We start from the raw sequence: 8369 nt of genomic DNA on the forward strand, positions 1-8369 counted from the left end.
GAGAGAGAGAGAGAGAGAGAGAGAGAGAGAGAATGAATCAAAGCTTCACAGAGAGGCGACTGAGCCAATTTCACCCTCCCATGCCCAGTTCCACAGTGTTTGCTAAAGTATGGAAATGTTCCCTCTCCCGTGCTAAGCAGGATTCTAGTTTGTCAGTGGCTGTATTTTCTGTTTCCTGCTGCTTTGGAGAACAGAATGCATTCTTTAGGCACACCAATGCTGAATGATTCATGGAGTGCACACATCTGGATTTCCCTGCTGCTGTGGGATTCTCCAACCAATCAACTGGCCATATAGTATTTAAAACTAGGATGGTGTTGTGAATGTAACTTATTGTAATGTGGCATTCAGTGACATTGAATCAAATCATATACTCATGTACACAAAATGTATCTTCTTCTTTGGATGCTTCTCCTTGGAAGCTAAGTGGCTGCTAATACTATTTATGATCTTAACATAATAAAGCCATCCCATGGGAATTTTTAGACATGTCTTTTTCAACAAGCCTTTGAATCACATTCCTCACGTTTGGGTCTGGCCTGTGTGGGGTTGAAAACTCCAAGTGGAATTAAGGGCAATTCTTACCCTAGAAGTCTCTATTCTCCATTACTGGCTGGGACAAGGCAACTAGTGCTTAAGATGGGATGTTGCGGGTGCTTTAGAAAGAGAAGCACTATTGGGCCAGGAGCATAGATAGCTCAGTGGCTAAAGTATTTGTACAAGTCTGAGGGCTTGAGTTTGGATCCTGAGTGTCCACATAAATGCTGAATGAGTGTGGCAGCCACTTTGCATTTCCAGCCTCCCTACGAAGTTGAAGACAGGGGATCTCTGGCAAGCTGGCTGGCTAGACTAACTAAAGCAGTGAGCTCTAGGTTCAACTGAGGAACCCTGCCTCAATGAATAAGGTAGAGGGCAATCAAGCAGACTCCTGGTAATAAGCCTCGGGCTTCTACATACATAGTTCACATGCAAATGTGGTACCCCTTACAAACACACTTATACACATGTACAAACACCACACATGTACATGCAAAAAGAAAAAAAAATGGAGAATTGATATCATTCCTTCTTCCAGGGCGCTCACAGTCAGGTAGAAGATGAGTCTATAACCTAGTCCTCAGGATGCTTCCTAACTGTGGTCATGACAGTAATGCAGGCTGCATAGAACGAGGTATAGACTCATACTAAGGGCCTGCTGTGGGTCATGAGCTGTGAAAACCATGTGGAGGGTTTGAGTGAGGAAGGCTAACCGGGCAGTAGAGAAGAGTAATGGAATTGAGATGCAAGAGCTATGAAGGTAAAAGAGTCAGGAGCACCCAGGGACGGATTGGAACTCTTGGACATCAACATTGCAAGTTAAGTTATTAAGGAAGCAAAGTGTTAATATATATTAAATACCTGGTTATTTAAAAACTGCAATTAGACATCTATTATTAGTGAAATAATAATAACAATGGCAATTATTATTATTATTTTCTTTCAACTGCTAGCTATTCAGTTTGTACTTAGCGGCAAAGACCAATTGTTACAAAGTATTTTGTATTTTCCCAGCATATTGAATGCAAGTGGCAGCCTTGTATTTTATAAGGGACTTTGAATTGCTCATATCTTCATTTCTGAACAATTAAACATGGGGGGGGGGTGTCAGTCATGTCATTTGAAGTCTCTGAGGACATGCCACACCACCACAAAACACAATGGCAAGTAATCTGGTTGAGCGTTTCATCGTTTTTCACAGAGAATCAGAGTCTCGGCACCCTCAAATTAGGATTATTTTCAAAGCTAGAATTCTCCACTGTGAAGTGGGGTCATTCCTATGATTAGATTTATTGAGCATCATGCATTTCTCAAGACCTTTCTATGTTTTATTTTCTATATTTCTATGTTTCTATTTTCAAGACCACTATGTTGCTGAGTTTTCAGGCAGTCCATCCTCTGACATAGGACTGTCCTAGGCTTGTCTTACAGATAGAGAAATCACAGTTGAAGGTTAAACAGAATGTCCCAGGACAACAGACAAGATAGGAGAGATAAGATTTGTGTCCTGGGAGGTCAGTTTTGCAAGTCTATGTTCTTTATGACATTCGCCTAGAAGGCCCAAGTTTCTTAGCAAAACAAACCAAAATATTTCTCAGAAAAATCCACTGGGGGGAAGTGACTAGTTGCATTGTGTCTTCCATGCCCTATAGCATCAGGAGTCCTGATAGATATGAAGCTCATGCTTCATTATGAGAAGTCGCAAAGAAACATTAGATGATGCACATTTCCCCCTTTACATGTGAGAAATAGAAGACACCAGAGGGCAGTTAGGCCTTTGAGCTTTGGTTTTTTTCAAGACAGGGTTTCTCTGTGTAGCCTTGGCTGTCCTGGAACTCACTCTGTAGACCAGGCTGGCCTCGAACTCAGAAATCCACCTGCCTCTGCCTCCCAAGTACTGGGATTAAAGGCATGTGCCACCACCACCGGGCTTAGGCCTTTGAGCTTTTAGGGCTGGTTAATTTTTCTGGCTCTTGGTTAGCAGAGTCTTTTGGCCGTTTGCTTTACCTCTTGCATTTTTCATTTGTAAGATAGGCGTGTTAATAGCAGCTTGTTGCTTTGGATTATACCTGTAAGAAGAACCACTCTCTTAGATCAGCTGCACTCTAGTAGGGAGGGAATCCGGGTAGAAATCAATGGTATGTATAGGGGGCAGGAGAAATGCCCTAGTGTAAAAAATAAAGAGCCAATTGCTATGGGACAGCACGGACCACTGACATAGGGTAGAGAACAGAAAATGATGTCTCGATGAATCATGGCCCCTTGATAAGTGGCCAAATTCCTGTTACTGCTCATTATTGCTCCAGCGTGTGGAGTGCTATGGTTGCCATTAGTCAGTTTTCCAGCACAGCCACAAAATAGCTGAGGTTGATCTTTAGAATATAAAAAGGTTCCTTTAGGCTCACAGTTTTGGGGGCTCTGTTTGCTTTGGGCTCATGACAAGGCAGCATATCACAGAGCAGGAATATGTAGGAAACAAAGCCTCATCCTTCATAAGCGTAGGAGAAAAGCAGTATTGCAGAAGGGCCAGGGTTACTCTCCTTGAGGGCAGGTCTCCAAACATCTTCCACTAGGCCCCACCTCCCAGCAGTGCCGCCTGTGGACCCAGCCTTTAACACATGGGCCCAAACCACTGCCTGGGCTCTGCATTCATTTTATCCTACACTTTAGGAAACAAAGAGTAATTTTGCTTCAAAATTTATTATCCATTCCAAAGCCAACTGATGATATTTTGAATTGTCCAAGTGGATAGATTGTTTCCTCCTATTTTTTTTCCCCGCCTGCTTATTCTTTCTTTTTTTTATAGTGTGAGGAGTTGCATATCACATTATCAGATTGATTTGAACCCACAGGGGAAAAAAAAATTCCCTAAACTGAAATAACTAAAAGGCTTCCTAAAATATATACAGTCACAACTGGGAGTCTGATATGTTAATTAAACTGGTATCAATTTACTTTTTAAATTTCATATATGTTTAGGGAAAATACAAATTTATAGGCATGTTAAGTTATGTAAGGGAGCAAAGTGTTAACACATATTTACATACCTAGTTATTTAGAAATTGCAATTAGACATTCATTATTAGTGAAATTATCCTGACAGACTTCTTGAAATTGCTAGCTATCCAGCTTGTACTTAGAGGCAATAAAGACCAAATGTTAGAAAGTATTTCATATTTTCCAACATTTTTTATGAGCTCACTTGTGAAATTATCCAGGTTTGTAAGACCTTCATTAAACTGGGGTGGCTATGTTACAGCAGTGGTAGCTTTCGGCTAGAGATGCCGTAAGCATGAGAAAACAGACTTTACATGGGGGATGACGTATTGATTTAGGAGGGTATATTTCAAGTTTGCTGTTGCCTATAGCAACAGTAGAAGGCATCCTAAGGTGTCAGTATCAACACACATGCACCCCCCCCCAACACACACCTTTTTAAGGGGAATGGCAAGTTAAGTGTGTCAATCGTGATGGAACTCAGAGGTGACTTCTCCATAAGCTGTTTTACTGGGGCTTTGCATGGAGACCCACCACCAGGTGCCTCAGGAAGTCTGTGGGAAGGACAGGGACTCCCAACAGCTAAATAGACACAGCGTTATCAAATCAGATCCTTTTCAGTATGCCATTCCAGCACCTCTGTATCAAGATCTTAGATTCTAGCGGTCTACCAAATGCATCTCCATTGGGTGAGCTTCTACTAAAAGGTGCATGTTTCTGAAACACATGGCACCTATTCCATGTTTCCATGAACTTTTGGCCCATTTTATTATTTTAGGGTTACTTCTTTCGAATGGTATTGGCTAAACTTGGCCACCCCTCCCTCTCTCTCTTTCTTTAAAGTGGGTTTAGAAAACCTACCAAAATTCACCCAGCACAGGACAGAGACCTTTTGTGAACTATTCACTGACGAGCTGATTTAAAAATGCAGAGATACCTGCAAGACATTTCTAGACATTAAAAGTGAAATCCAGTAACTTTCAAAAAAAAATATTTGGGTTAATTACACAAACTACTCTCCTTTCAAATCAGGACTAATTTTCTATTTCATTTAGCTGAGTTAAATTGATTTGAATACAGCTGTAAACAAAATGCTAAGGAGCTATCAGATGGATACCGTAGCTCAGACTATATAGTCTGAACCTCTATAAAGCAACATAACTTCGAAAAGTAGCAATCAAAACTTCAGCCAGCTCCTTTATGTAATGGTAATAAAGTTTATTTTATTTTTAAATAACAATTAGAGGACAAAATGTTTAAAATTTGCAGTTTAAAACATGCACATTCACAAAAGGCCGGTGACACTGAACAGTGCATAGAAATGGATTTTACTCAACATTTGTAACTATTTATAAAACACAGTGCATCAAACATCAAGATACTCAGACCTGAGAGAACCACTTTAAGCACAGATTCGACACTATCCACGCATGCAGCGCCACAGTCTTTACAGCGGTTTCGGCAGGAATGGCTTTTCCACGGAGCTGAATGTCAATTTTACTTTTAAAGCAAACTGAGGCTTTTCATAGCTGCCTTCCAGGGCTGCCTTCTTACTTTAACTTCATACACTTGAAAAGGTGAGAAATGAGCCAGAGGAGGCTGCAAACGGCACTCGCTGCACTTATGGCTTCTAGCCTACGACTGGGAATCTCATCCCCACCAGAGCATACTTACCTACGGGAAAGCGGCTGTTAACTCAAAGGGAGCACACAGGCCAGCCCACCTTGCTTCCGACTTAAGGAAGATTTATTTGCTGAGAAGTTTCATGAACTTTCTAAAGAAGAGTTCTTGGAGGCAAGCGAAACAGAAGATTCAATTAAATAAAAAAAAGACTCAGCTGAATTTGTTGAAACTTGTATAACAACCCATTTATTTTAAAAAAAAAAAGTTTTGTGGAGGACCGATTAATTTGTCCATTAATTCTACTTAGGCCATGGTAAAGTTTCATAAGACAGAAATAAATATAAGGATTTACACAAAAGCCATGCATTTGCCTGAATCACCTTAAATATTAATTCATGCAAACCATAAACCTATCCAAAAAAAAAAAAAAAAAAAAAAAAAAAGCAAAAACACACACACACACACACACCAAAAACCTCAAACAGCTGCTCTCCTTCAGAAAATAAATCAATATGAAACATGAAAGGCATTTATCTCCTTTTCTTAAAATTGAACTTACATTCCACTTTAGTAACTGTTGAAGGTTAATTAAAACACAGCAAAGTATAGCTAAGTTTCACAAGTTATTTTATTTTAATGTGAGAAAAATCAGACTATGATATGTTTAAGAAACAGGCCGGAAATGCTTATCATTACAAAGCATGTATGAGGCACCGAGCCACACAGTGTTAAAGTAAGCAACAGACGGAAGGAATTCTACATACTTGCTCATCATGGTGTGAATGAGTGAGGCATGTCCTTGATAAATTTTGTAGTTTAATTATTAGACTACAGATTCATTTCATGGTACAAGTTTTAAGACCAGGAACCATCAAAAACCGAGTGTATGATGAATAGGTTGCTTTATAATAGCTATACACTGATGAAAAAGGATGCCCCCCCCCAATTACTTTCTGACTAGCATTCATTTTCTGAAAGGGCATTTTTCAATCACAGGTTATGAGTGTGGCACTGAGTACAGAACAGATGAACCTATTGTGAACATCACACCAGCTATCTGGGATACTGAGCTGAAGAATTAAAATATATCATCAGATGCTGAGCCAACCCACTGATTATTTCCAGAATCCATTTTGCCTGATGGAAAGGAAAGATGACTCACTGACTCTTTAATGACCACACAACCCACAGCTCCATTATTTGGCAGTATCCCTTCACCTGCCTGGGTGAGAGAGAGCAATCCAGTAAGTTCTCCTGGCTGCTGTCCTCCAGCGAGCACTGAGTGGAATACCAGCCAAGAGGCACATTTACCTTGTTAAATGTCCTACGTTGCTGAGAACACTGCTTTCCTGCTGATACCTTCACTAATAGAGTATCTCTCAGGTATGAGACAGCAGTGAATTGTTAGGTGTATATCTAACACACAGAATGTCTATGCTCTACACTACTGTGTGATATCCCAACCCAACATGAATGATTCACCTCTCAGCCTTTCAACGCTAAAGTAATGAGGGTTTTCTGCTAGAAAGAGTATTTTCTGGATTGTAAACGTTACAAAGCAGTTATGTCAGCATTTACTAGAGTCCCGATAGGGGACTTTTAAATTGGAGTTATGTTTTGTTTATTTCAGAAAACATAGGCTTAAAGTCACTCTGACTGCACCCATTCCCCAGCTGACAAAGGTTAGAGACTGGAGAGGATTAAGTCTCTATAAACTCACTGCAATAGCAAGTCCCTATTTCAAGTTTTACCCAAATGGCCACTCCCCGTGCTCTCCCCAACTTAAGGACAGAGAGACCAAATTAATGCCTGCCATTCAAGCACAGGATCTAGGGACAAAGGGCATAAAGAGTCTTGTTTTCAGGGTATGCTGTATACTGATTAACCATGAGTATGCTCATGTGGAAGAGTTCCATCAAAATAATTTATGATTCAGGATAAAAAGATGACTTTAGATTTCCAGGCAGAGGTCAGAAGATTCCATTCTCATTTCCAATGTTCTGATGTGAGGAATCTGGAGACAGATACCTCTGACGGCTGGGGCAAAGGGAAGCAAGCCTTTCTTGGCTAACCAGTCATTTGGGGGGTATGACCTCAATTGTCACCCCTAGGAGGCTGAGAACCCACTCTCTAGATGCAGCTGGTGGACAGCTAAATCTACAGCCTCACAATCTGGAAGATCAGCTTAGATTCTATGAGTGTGGCTCTGTTAGACGTTTTGATTGGTATGTCGGCTGATCTAAGCTCCAAACGGGATCGTTTGAGATGTGAATGAAGTATGTCCACTCTGCTCTCTTTCAGATGACAGGAATTTTTAGAGCCTCTTATTTGCAGGGAATGAGTAGACACTCTGTTAACTAGCTACAGATTTAGAGGAGGAAGAGACACACCGTCTAATTTTAAATTCAGACCAAGAAAAAAGGGGGAAACAATGAACTGATTTGACAGGGTAATACGGGGAAAACCTCTCTCCTCGAAGCTGGCCCCTGCACACATTTAAAGGTCTGTTTTGCTGGTAACCCACATAAAGGCAAACAGGCTTTTGAATAGAAGGCAGAAGAGTTTGTTTCAATCTCTGAAGTATATCTGAAAACTAGATCTTCCTTTTTTTTTTATCTTTTAAGATGAAAAAAATACCATAAAAATTGTAGAAAATTGGGTGTGATTTTTAAACAGCCCCTTCACCATTTATTGTTGGTAGCAAAATAGGCATTTTTTTTTAAAAGGAGATTTCATGGAGATGCCAAACTAATCAGAGCAAACACATATTTGAAAACGTATCCGTGAACCGTACACATGATGAGAAGTATTCATTGACTGTAAGGTGTTAGGCTTGAGCAAAATAGGTATTTCCTTAAAATGAGAGAGATGTGCTTATTGACCTCGTGTCAATAAGCAGTACATGACTCATTTTGGGAGCTGTTGGCCGAGTGAACTATGAAATAATTTTCAGGCTTCAGCATACGGGCAGTCGCCATGAGACCAACTGTGCTACATATATCATCTCCAATGGGAGCGCACAGTGAAGAACAAACAGCACAGGACAAAAGCTGAGCCTATGTACATGACAAAAAGCCCATGCATTATCTCACGGATTATCCCAAAGGTCTTTGGAAATCCCACATAAATATGTAAGGGTAATTTCCTTAGGAGGGGAAAAACTGAAGAAACGGCATCACTCATACACAGCAGAAGCCAGATTTTTTTTTTTT

The 8369-nt window shown here is 40.4% G+C and overlaps 1 protein-coding gene across 8 annotated transcripts in view; it reads right to left on the bottom strand.

The window, feature by feature from the left end:
• Window positions 1-5767: 5767 nt before the first annotated feature.
• Window positions 5768-8369, bottom strand: part of Atp8a1 (ATPase phospholipid transporting 8A1) — a 226824-nt gene continuing 224222 nt past the window's right edge. For all 8 annotated transcript variants that reach the window (XM_031342535.1, XM_031342537.1, XM_031342534.1 and 5 more), the window contains one exon: window positions 5768-8369. This exon is cut by the window's right edge and continues 957 nt beyond it. The gene's annotated coding sequence lies outside the window, so the exon portion shown is untranslated.

Source organism: Mastomys coucha, unplaced genomic scaffold (assembly GCF_008632895.1).
Source record: "Mastomys coucha isolate ucsf_1 unplaced genomic scaffold, UCSF_Mcou_1 pScaffold22, whole genome shotgun sequence".
NCBI lineage: Eukaryota > Metazoa > Chordata > Mammalia > Rodentia > Muridae > Mastomys > Mastomys coucha.